The sequence below is a fragment of the Anguilla rostrata genome, chromosome 13, assembly GCF_018555375.3.
Source record: "Anguilla rostrata isolate EN2019 chromosome 13, ASM1855537v3, whole genome shotgun sequence".
Taxonomy (NCBI): domain Eukaryota; kingdom Metazoa; phylum Chordata; class Actinopteri; order Anguilliformes; family Anguillidae; genus Anguilla; species Anguilla rostrata.
The window spans coordinates 7,085,358-7,098,882 of NC_057945.1; the positions used below are offsets into that span (position 1 = coordinate 7,085,358).

General features: G+C 45.1%; 1 long non-coding RNA gene across 1 annotated transcript in view; it reads left to right on the top strand.

Moving 5' to 3' along the window:
- The window catches only part of LOC135238397 (uncharacterized), a 46,107-nt gene extending 33,217 nt beyond the window's left edge, over positions 1-12,890 (top strand). The window contains exon 2 of the long non-coding RNA XR_010325104.1: positions 11,115-12,890. This is a non-coding gene — a long non-coding RNA (uncharacterized LOC135238397). The remainder of the gene's footprint in view (positions 1-11,114) is intronic.
- The last annotated feature ends 635 nt before the right edge of the window (positions 12,891-13,525 follow it).

The following is a 13,525-nucleotide window of genomic DNA, read 5'->3' on the forward strand; positions in this document are numbered from 1 at the left end:
ACCTATATTATAAATGCATCATTTCATTGAAAGTCCTGATTCATTTACCTTTACATTGTTTTATTTTTGAACACAGGGCCCTGTTTCGTGAAGCAGGAGTAAATCCCAGAACCCTCCCAAATTTGGAATATGGACTGAAGTAAAAAGAACTGTTCTATGGGTGACTATGGAAAACCACTAGCCTCAGTGGCTGGTGACCTAAAAAGTTAATGTCAGGCCCTGGGTGCTGGGATTACAGTGTAAACGGACACATTTGTCGGTGGAAACAATTTCCCAGCTGGATATCTCGAGTGTCATTTATATGTGGTTGTAGTACCTCAAAATAGAACATAAGAACATAGGAATACGCAATAAGGAGAACAGGCCATTCAGCCCATCTAGAACATAAGAATACATAATGAGGAGAACAGAACATTCAGCACATCTAACATAAGAATTCATAATGAGAATAACAGGGTTGTCTGCCCATTTTGAACATAATAACACAGCAAGTCATAATGAGAAAAACACTACCCATCTACTGAATATATCTGGTAACTATCCTGCTTGTTATTTGTTTGTTTTTGGTGCTTTCCAAATTTTGTCCTAAACTTTTTTCTGTTGGTTTTCTTTATCTCGTTCTAGGAATTTTTAAAATTTCACATGTACAGTTATCATTTTTCTGTCTTGTATGGATTCAGGAGAGCACAGGTGTGCATGTTTACATTTTTTTACTTTTGCTTTCCCCTGGAGCACATGAAGCTCAGCCGCTAGCTCGTAGCAGTCAGGCTCACACATTCTCATCATTCTCTGCTAGTCATGTGATTATTCCATTTTTTTCCAAAACAAGATTAGTGGAATTTAATTAACACCAATGAATCGCATTTTAACCTCTATAGCGAATTTGCCTGTATAATCTCTCCTGCTGCAGCCTTTCAGATCTTAGCTTCTTCAGTTCATGTTGTGCCGTAGCTATGCACAAAGCACGGCAGGTGCATAACGAATGGTTTCGGGCTGTGACTTTGCCGTTAATTAACGTAATATTTAGCGGATGGTTTAATCGGAAGAGGAGAACGTTTAGCCAGAAAGCTGCGGTGCAGACTCAGTGGAAATTCAAATCAAGTGTCATTCAAGAGAAACCACGCCCCCATCACGACCCGCCCTTCTAAACTCTAGCCCATGCCAAAGCAAGGCCAAACTTGGTTGAAAAAGAAGATTTGGAACTAAGAAAGATTTGAAAATGAAAGAAATGTAAACGAAACAAGAATAATTGAAACCGAAAATGAGATACAGTATTTGATCAAACAAAATACCAAAGCAAATGTATTTTTTCGGATATGTTTGAATACTAATTTTCGTTCAGTCCTGATTTCGTTCATTTATTTTTTTCTTTTCGGTTTAAAGGTATTTCGGTTTTAACTTTTTCATTTTCAGTTGTGTTTCTTTGTTCAACTTTTTACCCTAATCTGGCTCCATACATTTGCTCCAATTGTGCATCGACCTGTGGGGTTGCCGACCACAGTCAGCGCACTCATAGTCTGGATTGTATACCAGTGGGTCCCATCCTTGCCCTGGAACAGAGCCATAACAGATAATAGACTGTGGGGCCCATCCACACACTGGAACAGTGCCTTAACAGATACCAGACCATGGGGCCCATCCACACACTGGAACAGTGTCTTATCAGATACCAGCCTGTGGGTCCCATCCTTGCCCTGGAACAGAGCCTTAACAGATAACAGACTGTGGGGCCCATCCACACACTGGAACAGAACCTTAACAGATACCAGCCTGTACCATATGGCTTCATCTTGTGCAGTAAATTGAACAAACAATTCATTTATTACCAATGACTATAGCTTTGAGGATGAATTATAATGGCATAAATAACTCCATAATCAAGCATCCTTTATCTTTTAGACATGAAGTTGACAAACTGCATGCTGGGCTTATGGTGATTGTGAAGGTGTTTTGGCAGATGCAAATTCTGGCTTATTCCGGCAGGCATTGAGCCAGAAAATTTCAAGGGAAATGTGACGTGGCCTAGTGGCATTGATGGGCATGCACCATGTCCTCCTGATTTTTCCATGAGATACGCAGCGTTAAGAGTTTTTATGTCCCAGGTTTTAATGTCTCCTTCACAGGGTCAATCAACGGACATTAAGTGTCTAATTAAGAACGGTTAAGAGCTTCTTGGAATTAAGAGGTTGCAATTACGGTTGAAATGAAAACACACAGGGTCCTGAGGATTGAGCTTGTGTGTGTATACTGTATGTGTGTATGTGTATGTGTGTATGTGTGTGTATGTGTATGTGTGTATGTGTAAGCTATGAAACTGTGTATACGAGAATATATGGCACAACAGGGTGGTGATCGGCCCAAGGCTAGCCACCCTGAGCTGCCATAATTCTTTTATATGCACTGGCATGGAGTGGTTCATATCTCTTATACAATTCAAATGCTCGGAACATTTTTTTAATAAAATGGTATTTTTCAAACCGTTTAATCAAGTACGAAACTAAAACTGTCATCTACACATCCGCCACTTAGCTAAATATTGATCCTCTGGCTCTAGAGTTTGGATTCTACAGAGATCAACTAGTTGCCTAACGTTTTGTCCTCAGAATACGAAATGTATATTCAGTTTGATTAAAATTGGATGAATGACTTAGCCAGTCAAGAATTTTCCAGTTTTTGGCTTTGAAAAAACTTGCTGTAGCAGTATGTGTGAGATTATTCTGGCTGTAGGATGAAGCACTGTCGAATAAGCTTTTAAACTTGGGCAGTTCGTTTTGGCCTCCACAATTTGCCCTCGCCATCACTCTGATACAAGTGAATCTGTCCACAAGAACTTTTTTCAGAACTCTGCCGGCTCATTTGGGCACTTCTTAGCAACCTGAAACATGGCTATCCTGTTTTTGCAGGTAAATAGTAGTAATAGTAAATGTATCAAGTGCTGTAATTTCTACCTGGTGAAACCAAAATGTATAGAAACGCCCTTAAATAAAAGTTGAGAGACTCCGCTTCAGCCTCACAAAATTGTTTTATGACAAACCTAAGAAGTTTAAAATTGTGAAGTACTGAGCCAAATCGAGAACAAATATGTCATTGTCCCAAACCTTATGGATCTCAGTCAAAAAACTACAATCAAAATAGTGGAGGTGTAGATTATATATAATGATGGAAAATCATTTTCAGTGCTGCTGAGATTTCAACAGCATTCAGGTATATCAGTAACCTGAGTCAGGTTATTCTCAAAGTCAAAGTTATTTATCAAACAGGGAGCACAAGAAATGCTGTTGAAAGGGTTGCATTTCACCAGTCAGTCATGAGAGAGATTTTAAAAGCAGCAGCTTTTGAATGCTCTTTGGGTGGGGAAACTGCCTCCCATTGATACTAAAAAGCAATGCAGGTTTAAAAAGGTGAAGCCAGAACCGACTCACTAAATGAAAATCTCTGCAGATCCAGCAGGTATTCCACAGAAGCTGAAATATATGGCATAGATAGTATTAAATATAGGTCATGTTTCTTTAAGGTAGTCTTTCCTTTTTCGTGTGTGTAACCACAAATAAAGCAGGACAGTAAATTTTGGGCTTCCCTTCTTGCTGTAGTGCCAAGTTCCAGTTTGCAAGTGCGACAAACTGGCAGAGGTTGCCACGCTGAGCGAGATTCCCCTCTTGGTACTGCTTCAAAAAAAATTCCCCCCTTCGGCGTTGCTCCCATCAAAAAGAGTGATGAGCTGACGCGGAGAGGCTGTGATCACTCTCGGCCAATCCAAGAGACATCCTCTAATGATCCGCCACCCCCCTTCCCCCCTCCCCCCCACCCCGCTGCTGACAAAAAGGTTTCCAGCTGTAACAGAGCCTTTAGTAAATGTCTGATTAGACACCTGGGAGCCGTTGCCGGGAGCGCGTTCCGCGGTTCCCGTCCTCGGGCTCCCGTCTGACGGCGCCGAAGTCGGGTAATCGCGCCGGGGTCGGGCCGTAAATCAGCCGGAGTGCGAGGCGGGGCGGGGCGAGGCGGCGCGCTGACTGATAATGACGAGCGAGACTTGCAGATGTTGCCTCCAGATTGGGGAGTCGGGGCCGGAACATCGCTCATCGTTAAGTCAGCCGTTGTTTTCTTCTTCTTCTTTTTTTTTTTTTACCCTCCCCCTCAACAAATGTGCTGTAGCAAGCATTGTAGAGCGCGCCAGCACATCTCTGTCACGGGGTGCTTTTCAGACTTTAAGGACTTGCGCGTTGTCTAAAAAAAGACTGTCTATAGACAACATGGTAACGGTACCCGTGATAATAGAAAGGGACGGAAGTGCCCACAGGTGAATTCCTCACTGATATAAGGTCGATGTTTGCTTATTTATTTATATACTCATTAATATATTCATTCCAGACCTGGGTCAAATATGTATTTGTTTTGGATTCAAATGCATTTCTGTGTTCTATTGATCTTGCCTGGTGTAACTGAGCCTGCCAATATGACCAGAAGGCTGGGTTTGCACTTTTTGAGAGTGTTTCATTGGTTCCCATACACCAGACATGATCAGTGAAGCGTAGAAAAGTATTTGAATCCAAAACAAATACGTATTTGATCAAGGTCCGATTCATTCATTCATTTTTACACAGTTAATACATGAAACAGCTTGCCAGGCCAGGACGTAGAGGCAGCAGCCCTTGGGGTGTTCAGGCTTGACACCGGATACTCTCTATACTGTAAGTAAACGATGGGCCTAGATGGGCTGAATGGCCTGTTCTCCACATTATGTTATAGGAACGCATAATGAGAACAGGCCATCATGTAGATAAAGGTATCACTGAGTGTTCCAGCTGCTAAACTACCCCCCCCCCCCCCCCCGCTCCTCTGGCATATGTTCATAATAAGAATTGCCACAGTGCTAAGTCTGGCTTGAAACGCAATGACAAATCGGAGCCTGTATGTGCTGAAGCTTTCAATGCCACTCTTGAGCAGTGTCAACTAAAAAAATAACTCAGAAATCCCCCTTCACTCGAGTCACCGTAAAATGGTACTGGAATGAACAAGGATGTCTGAATTCTTATGAGCACTTTCCTTTGTTCCTCTCTAATCAACTTCCCATCTGTCCTTGAGGCAAAGGTGAAAGGAACTTTTTTTTTCCTTTTATTTTTCCCCGAACACAGTTTAAAGAAAGTTACCGGAAATGCTCGTTTCACTTCGGGTCTAATGGCCCTGTTCTTGAGTGGAAAATCTGTACTTGGAGTGAAAATCGGGTGAGCTAATTAAAATCTTATGAAGGCTTTCATCATTGGATGATGGTGTGGTTTACAATACTCCACCGTTCTTCTGACAGGACTGACACAAGAGTGTGGGGAGAAATAAATAAATAAATAGAACAACTTGCAATTTCTCAGGCTTGAACCTTTTCATCCTTGAAATAGACCCCCCCCACCCGAGTTGCTGACTGGTCTGCTCCATTAGAGCAGCCTCTGTACACTAGGACAGTGCGGCAGGTGTGCATCTGAGGCTATAGATGTGATTGAAGAGGACGGCCATTTTAAACCTGCAGTCTGAAAACTGCTGTTAACATATCATAGGACAACATTTAGTATCCATTGACTTTTTATTATTATTATTATTATTATTATTATTATATAAAAGAGGATGTAAATGCTGTGTGTAAGTACATGCAGTATATGTGCATCGACAATCTTACGGATCCCGTAAATGTATGAAATGTACCTGTCAGTCGCGTGATTGTAAATCATATTTTCAGAGCATATCTTTTTTAATGGATTCGAGTATTTTGTATTTCACAGCACAGGCCGTGCATTGGATGGGCTCTCGTAAAAAGGGGTTGTGACAGGTACGGGGGAGGCCGGGAAGGAGAGCCGAGGCGGAGTGAGCAGACCCTAATTAGTACTCTGGGGTACGGGGTGCGTGCTCCGCGCACCTGGGGGAGAAGCTGCTCGCGGTCAGGGGAAACATGTCAATACACTGAGTAATGAAGCAAAATGAAGCGAAATCCTGCTACAAGTAATTAGAGAAATCATGGGTTATCTGTGTGTGTGTGTGTGGGTCTGCATGAGTGTGTGTCTGTGTGTGTGTGTGCACGCCTGTGCATGTGTGTGGGTGTGTGCATCTGTGTGTGTGTGTTGTGTGTGTGTTTGTCTGTGTGTGCGTGCGCATGTACCTGTGTGTGCGTGTGTCTGTGTATGTGCACGTGTCTGTGCGGGTGTGTGTGTATGTGTGCGTGACTGTGTGTGTGTGTGTGTGTCTATATGTGTGTGCATGTCTGTTTGAGTGTGTGTTTGTCTGTGTGTCTGTGCGCAGGTACATTTTGTGCTCTATTTCTATCCAAATGGAATCGAGAATAGGTGTTTCAGACTGCATGGAAAGATAAATGAAAAAAAGAAAATGTGAATAACAATTATGTGAATAACAATATTGCCTATTGATGGCATTATCAATAAAAATAATAATAACAATTTTACATATTGATGATGTTGTCAATAATAATGACAAAATCACATCAGGTACCGTTTTGTTACTGGAAGGATTTATCCGATTAACAGCATAACTGTGTTTTGTATAAGGATCTCCTCCCGAGAAAAAAAAAAAAAAAACGCTCAATGACCAAAAAATCTCTGCCATATTGGACTTTGCTTTTGTGGATTTAGTGTTAAATCCTTAACATGGCCAGACTAAACCTCAGGCTAATATGTGCAGTTTGAACCACTGGCTTCACTGACTGCACTTAAGAAATTATTTCATCTATATATATGTATGAATGAATGAATGAATGAATGAATGAAACGTTGCATTTATATCGAACTTTTCCAGATGCTCAAAGTGCTATATAAATGCAGCCACCACCACCTATATGGAGTCCCCTGCTCCCTCACAAAATAAAATAATAAATGAACAAAATAAATGAATGTGAAAATAAATGTGGAAATATATCTGTAAAATATATCTGTAACGAATAAATATCAACTGAGATTTATAGCTACAAAATCAGAAAAAAAAGGTGACAGTTATCTAAGTGACCGTTGCAAAGTTCTTTAAATAGTTGAATGCTGAGACCGCTCTCAAAGTTTGAGGCTCAGGAGGGTTTTGTATCTCAGGGATTCTTGCTCTACTGTATGAGTGAGGAGAGAGAGCGAGCGATGCTGGTCCTTGCTGACTGCCCAAGAACCCTTTTATGTGGATATATTGAATGGGGGCTCTAAGCCACGAGCTGAATTTATTTATTTTTTTTTGTCCTGGATTCTGCCAGTCTGGATTCATTCACACTCTGGGGGGAAATAACCTGAAATATATAGGGTATGATTTATTTGTATTTTGTATTTATTTATTTATCATTTTTCCGGGCAATCCTAGGAATCATAATCTCTGTCATAATACATACCCCCCCAATGCAATTTTTTTTTTTCTCCTATCACAGCTAATGTTAACAGAATGCAGCGCTTAGAGCACTTCAGACAGCGGTATAATGGAGGGATTAGCACCGAACTTTTTCTGGCGTAGCGTATTTTTCCGCAGACGCCGCTTGCCATCGCTTTATTGTGCGAGCGTTATTGTGGGGGAGCGCTTCCTGAAGCTAACGCTCCACCGCGGCGCGACCGCACACGTAATCCCCCCCCCCCACACGCGCCGAGCGGCAGGGACCCCGAGCGGATCCCCCGTCGCCGCTCCGCCGCCGAGCGCCGGGAACGGCATCGGCCCTAACGCCGCTGATGAATCGCAACGCGCCGGGATTTACTTTCGCGGGCCTATCAATCCCGCTAAGCCCCATGTCCTGCGTCGGAGCGTCCCTATCTCGCTCTCCCGCGCTTTCATACCTAAAATCGGAAATCTTTACAGAGAGGAGGCTTTTGGATTACATCCGTGGGCTGCTCTCGCTAAATTTTTGTTTGATCGCATTTAACTCTCAAACGCCTTATAGCAACTTTTCAAATAAATAAATAAAATTAATAATAAAAAATGTCAGATGTATAAAACATTCCATGGATGTTATGAAATCCTACTTGCGCCTCTTGGGTGGCTCATTCGGTTAAGGCACCAGGGTCTAGTGCAGTGGTCTCCAACCCTGGTCCTGGAGAGCTACAGGGTCTGCTGGTTTTCATAGTGACTCTGCACTTCATGAATCAATCAGAGCAGTTGATTATACAGTTAACTCAACTCACCTGGTGTCTTAATTGGGTGCTGATTTTAAGGTGAAAACAAAAACCAGCAGACCCTGTAGCTCTCCAGGACCAGGGTTGGAGACCATTGGTCTAGAGCATGGATGAGCCTCATGGTCTTGGATGGAATCCTGACCGTGCCACTGCAAACTGTGGCCAGTTGGTCCACATGTCAACATACAATTGGCAGTTGTGTCACCCAGGCTATGGGAGGGTTCAGTAGGAGTCCAGGTTTCACCGCTCTCTAGCGACCTCTGCTGGTCATCCAGGAGTCCATGGACTGCATGTTAAAGGAGCATATAAAAGGTCTTCTCGACCACATCTGTCCTAGCAGTCTGGTGTGAAAAGACAGCTGGTGCAACATTGGAGAAGACCGTGTTGTTGAATCGGAAATGGAGCCCTGCATACTGTGTGTTATAGTTGTGGTTGACATCTCGCCCACTTGGGCGCCACATTAAAACAAAAACTAGAAATGACAAAATAACTTTCTAGTTTGCAGTCTGCGGGCATCATTGGGTGGCCTGCAGGTGGAGAGATGTTGGGTGTTCTACTTCCGCCTCGAGCGCCTGGCGCTGCCTGACGCCTGAGCTACGAACGAGGCCGGCGCCACGGCGATGGACGGAAAGAATGTTAAACGTTATTAGGGGGGGTCGGCGGAGAAGGAGGGGTGAAAAAACCGCCAGGTCCTGGTGACACGTTGCAGAACTTTCTCCGGATGCAACGTCGTGTCCTAAAAGCGGCTTCTCGTAGTGGAGTTCACGGAGAGCACTGGCCCGGCGGTCCACACCGTTCATTTAAATCAGTGCGTCGGGCGGGTGGAAATATCCATCGCTCGAGGCCGCCGTTTTCAGCGCGACCGAATAACGGATTCTTCCCTGACAACGCAACGCAGCGGAGCACGACGGATGAGCGCCAGGCAGACGTTAACGCACACGCTACGTGCCGCGCGTAGCTGTCCGTTTCCTTCCCCCCACCGTACGAGATCACGATGCCTTCCGCACCATTGCTTCGTTGATCTGTCAGCCCAGGCACTGAATTACTGGCGATATTCAAATAATTATTTCTCTCGTTTTTTTGGTTGTTTTTTTTTTTGTACCTCGAGTAAAAATCGGCGCACGCGGACGCGCGGGGTTGAGGCGCGGCAGCGAGGGGCGAGCTTTAGCGCGCCGGACGTATTCTCGGTCGCCCGTCCGCTCTGGCGGGGGGGGTTCGACGTCTTTGAGGTTCGGGCGACGACGGGAGGGAGCGTGTAAAGCTGAGAGAGGCCCGGGGAGAAGGCCTCAGACCCCCCCCCCCCGGCTCAGACGATAAGAGCGGGGGCCCCGTCCGAAAGGAGAGAGGGGCGTAATGCGGGACGCTCTCGGGTAACAGCGACCGGATACCCCTCTGGCTTCAGCACTGATGAGGTAACGTCTCCCGCGATTCTCCGTGCTAGTCCTTTCCCGCAGCACAATACCCCCCCCCTCCCATCCCCCCCACGGCTGCTGGAAACCTTTACAGCGCTTGTCCTTCTACATTTACAAAAAAATGTTACAAAAATATGCTTGTGTTCATTCAGAACTAGCCATTTCCTGGCTCGTAGCTGGAAATCTATTCAGAGAGGATTGCGGCAAGCCTATAATATCATGACATTGCATTGTTTGATATTTGGCAGACCCGCTTATCAGAATCAATACGACAATAAAGAAGATTGGGTCTCAGGTTTTGCGTAGGTCTTTGGATGCCTCTTTCAACGGGACCTGCCCCTGCAGAGGTCAAGGAGTTATTGTCTAAACGCCATTAATATATTGCAATTTGCGGCCTTAGTAACAAGTGATGATTGATCCAATCAATGACTCAAGTTTAGTCCGCAAGGCCTGTTGTGGGGAAAAAAAAAAAACTGACTTCCCCTCTGCATGGAATTCATTTCATGCACCCGTGCCATGAGATACTGTAGAGGGTAGAGGAGATTTGCTTTTGCGCTCGTAAATGTCAGCTCAGTATTGCCGTGATTTCAGTATTTCAGACCTGTTTAACCCATTGAAGAGTAGGGTTTCTTTGGAATGTTTTGGAATGTCGGTGTTCTAGAACTTTGTTGCATTGATTGTTATGGCAGCTTTAGAATGTTCAGTTAAGTAAATTCTGGTCACGTTTGTGATTTTACACCTTAAAGGGTTAAAAGCTGATGCGATGGAGCCGATGTGTGCGTTGCAGTACTGGCGGGCATCTCACCGCAGTCTTTCCCGACGCCGGGCTATCTGCGAATAAATTAATTTATTTTTAATGAAGCCGCTCTCATTTTCTCCCTCCCTGGAGCCAACAAGACGTAGGCGCGGGACGGGCGAGCGCCCAGGCCGAGGTGACCTGTCAGAAAGCGCGAGCGCCTCCCTCGAATTCCCCCCCTGCGATCTGAGGCGCGTTATTAAAACCAGACGAGCTAACGAGCTAGCCCCCGGAGGCGCCGGGACACACCGGTAGAGAGGAAGTTGCTGTGAGGGGGAAAGGCCAGCGATATCATCGACTTTCCTCCCGACGACTCCTTTGATGGAAGGCCCCGTCGGAGGGAGTCGTCCGTTAATGAGCAGCGAGTAATTATCGGCGGGTCCCGGGGGCCTGGCGATCGGCGCTACGCGCTAACCCGTCCTAATTGATGTCAGAGAGAGGACCTGTTGTCAATTGGGCTTTGTGCACTTTCTAAAGCAGGCGCTGCCTTGTCCGAGACACGGGAATGCATTATCTAGTTATCTAATTTCTTATGCAGGATTCAGTGCTTCTGATTCCGAAATCTTCGATCCGTTTGTCTCTGGTCCGGTAACCGTTTCAGGTTTAAATTAAAATACCTGCTTGTTACATGGAATGTGTGGGCAGAGAATAAGCGAACGGCACATTATAATGTTATTTTATACGGTATTGGGTCTTTTCGATGAAACTGAGGTTGTCGTGGATACCTGATTGACCCAAAGGGTGGGGCGCACTAACACATGGATTTCCTGCTTACAGAAGTACCTCCATCCATCTCTGATGAATGATGCAGCTTCAAGCCAGACTGTGGGGCCCGTGCATCCGCGAACTAGATCCGCGCCTGGACAGGATACAGCATCTCCGTTCGGCTGTTCAGTGCCTGTCGAGGGGGTCATGCGCTTGCACTGCTGCATTTTTATTATACCAGCTGTGCATTTCACCTTGCTTTCATATGATACATTGTGCATCGCGTATAAATAGTAAAAAAAAAAAATCCAATGAACTTGTGTTTATCGACTCGCTTGCAAATAGAGAGATTTGAAGGAAATTGTTTTCATCATTCGCCATGCCCTTTCACTGGGCGAGGCTCGAGCCCGATGGCTGCTGTAAATATTAATTTCACCGCGTTCGCCGCATCGCGTTCTGACTAGGGCACCTGCGGCCCTCATGTAGCGTTCCTCCCGATTGTTTCCAGAACACGTGAGAAGAGTGCAGTTATAATGGGGGGACATGTATTAAGCAAATGGAACATCCTTGCTCAGCGAATCTTCAGTTTCAATTAGACGTGACAAATGTGGAGAGGCGGGTCCAGAGCAGATCGTGTGTCCTCGCTGACACCTCCTCCAGGAGTCTCCGCGTTCCTCCAAGGAGAATTTGACGGGTTGGAATGTCCTTAAAGATGGTGACCCGTAATTGATTTCCGGGTCAGGCGAGGGTGGATAACGTGCGCGCCGGGTATGAACCCCTAGTTTTCCCCGGGGGTTCAGAACTGAGCAAGAGAAGGACAGCCCACTTGAACATGACCCACAAGGATGAACGGAGGGGACCTGGACCCCCACACGCAATAATCTTGCTTCTCCCTCCCCTCGCCTCCCCCCTCCCCCCCCCCTTGAAACTGGAATCTACGAGGGGGGTCCCTGATAGCGACATTGACAGGACCTTGTAACGATGTGCGCGGGGGGGGGGAAGCGATATTTCACTTTATTGCGTGATTGTTCTCGCGCGCCGCGGTACAATGAAGCGAACGTTCACCGAGGAGCGAATCAATCGCGCGGCCCTGTGGTTTTCCATCTCGGACGCAGCGGTGCACTACTCCGAGAGATCGCTTTCCCGCGCCCTCGCGCCCGCCACCCGTTTCTCCGTATCCACTACCGACGCGGAACCTCAATACAGAGGAAAAAGGCTCTCGGGGCGAAGGAATGTTGAGTGCGGTTCGGCGCGGGGCTGCCGCGAACCCGCTGCTGAGCTGTGAGAGCCCTGCGCGTTGCTGTGAAGCACCTGTGCCTCTCTCACAGTAAGGGGGCCGTATCTGGGGCCGCGGGGCGCGACGGTGAGCGCTTCACCTGGACAACCCAGCCGCCAACAACTACAAAACGGGTTTATCAATAACATAACTGAGTTAGATACTCGGACACAGAGTTCAGTTTCCCTTCTGGAAAATGTAAATCTTTTTTTTGTCATTTCTGAATTTCATTTATCGTCTTTGCTATTGACACAGAATGTGTGCCCACTCAAATTAAATATGCTTCTTGGTTTAATAATAATAACTCAGTCTATCACCATGATTTGAATTATCATATTTATAATGCTATTGTCCATTCATGCTAAATTGAGAAACCATCTCCGCACTGTTAGACAGTCACCTTGTATCTAGAATACAAATGACTTCATTTCAGTTTAGCCACACCACATAATGGTTTTGTCACAGGGCATTCTCAGATAACAAAACAAGCTATTAGTTGTTGAGTTATGAGAAATTGACTCTATGTAGGGCTGTTTGAGAACTTTATGTAACAGATGAAATAAGACATGACATTTTAAAATGACACCAAATTACACAATTCTTTGTGACTGTTAAACAGTTATGTTATTAGTCACCATGCACTGTGTTTAAAATGTCTGTGTAGTCCAATTTCAGACTAGATGTCAGTTATGATTTGTAAATGTACAAACAATAAAACTTTGTTTTGCTTTGAGACGCTGTGAGAGTTTCACTGGAGATAAAGCCATGCATGATGATGATGATGAACTTCATCAGCACTCAGTTCTGTTTCTCTGGAATTATCTAGAAATATCTAGAACAGGGCTGCCCAACCCTGTCCTGGAGATCTAATGTCCTTCAGGTTTTCATTTCAACTGTAATTTCACACACCTGACTCTGAATGAGTGGCTCAATGAGGTCTCAAGCTGTTCAATGAGGTGTACTTAGGGTTGTTAGGGTTGGAGTGAAAACCGACAGGACGGTAGATCTCCAGGAACAGGGTCGGGCCAGCCCTGATCTAGAACCTTGGCAACACGTCACAGTTAACCTCAGTTAACCTCAGTTTAATCTTCTCATACGTTCTCTCATGCAGGAACTTTCCCAAAGGAAGTAGAAAAGTAACTTACTTTCTTTTACTTTAAGATCCCTGACTAAAAATAAAAAGTCACAAACAGAAACGACGTTAAAA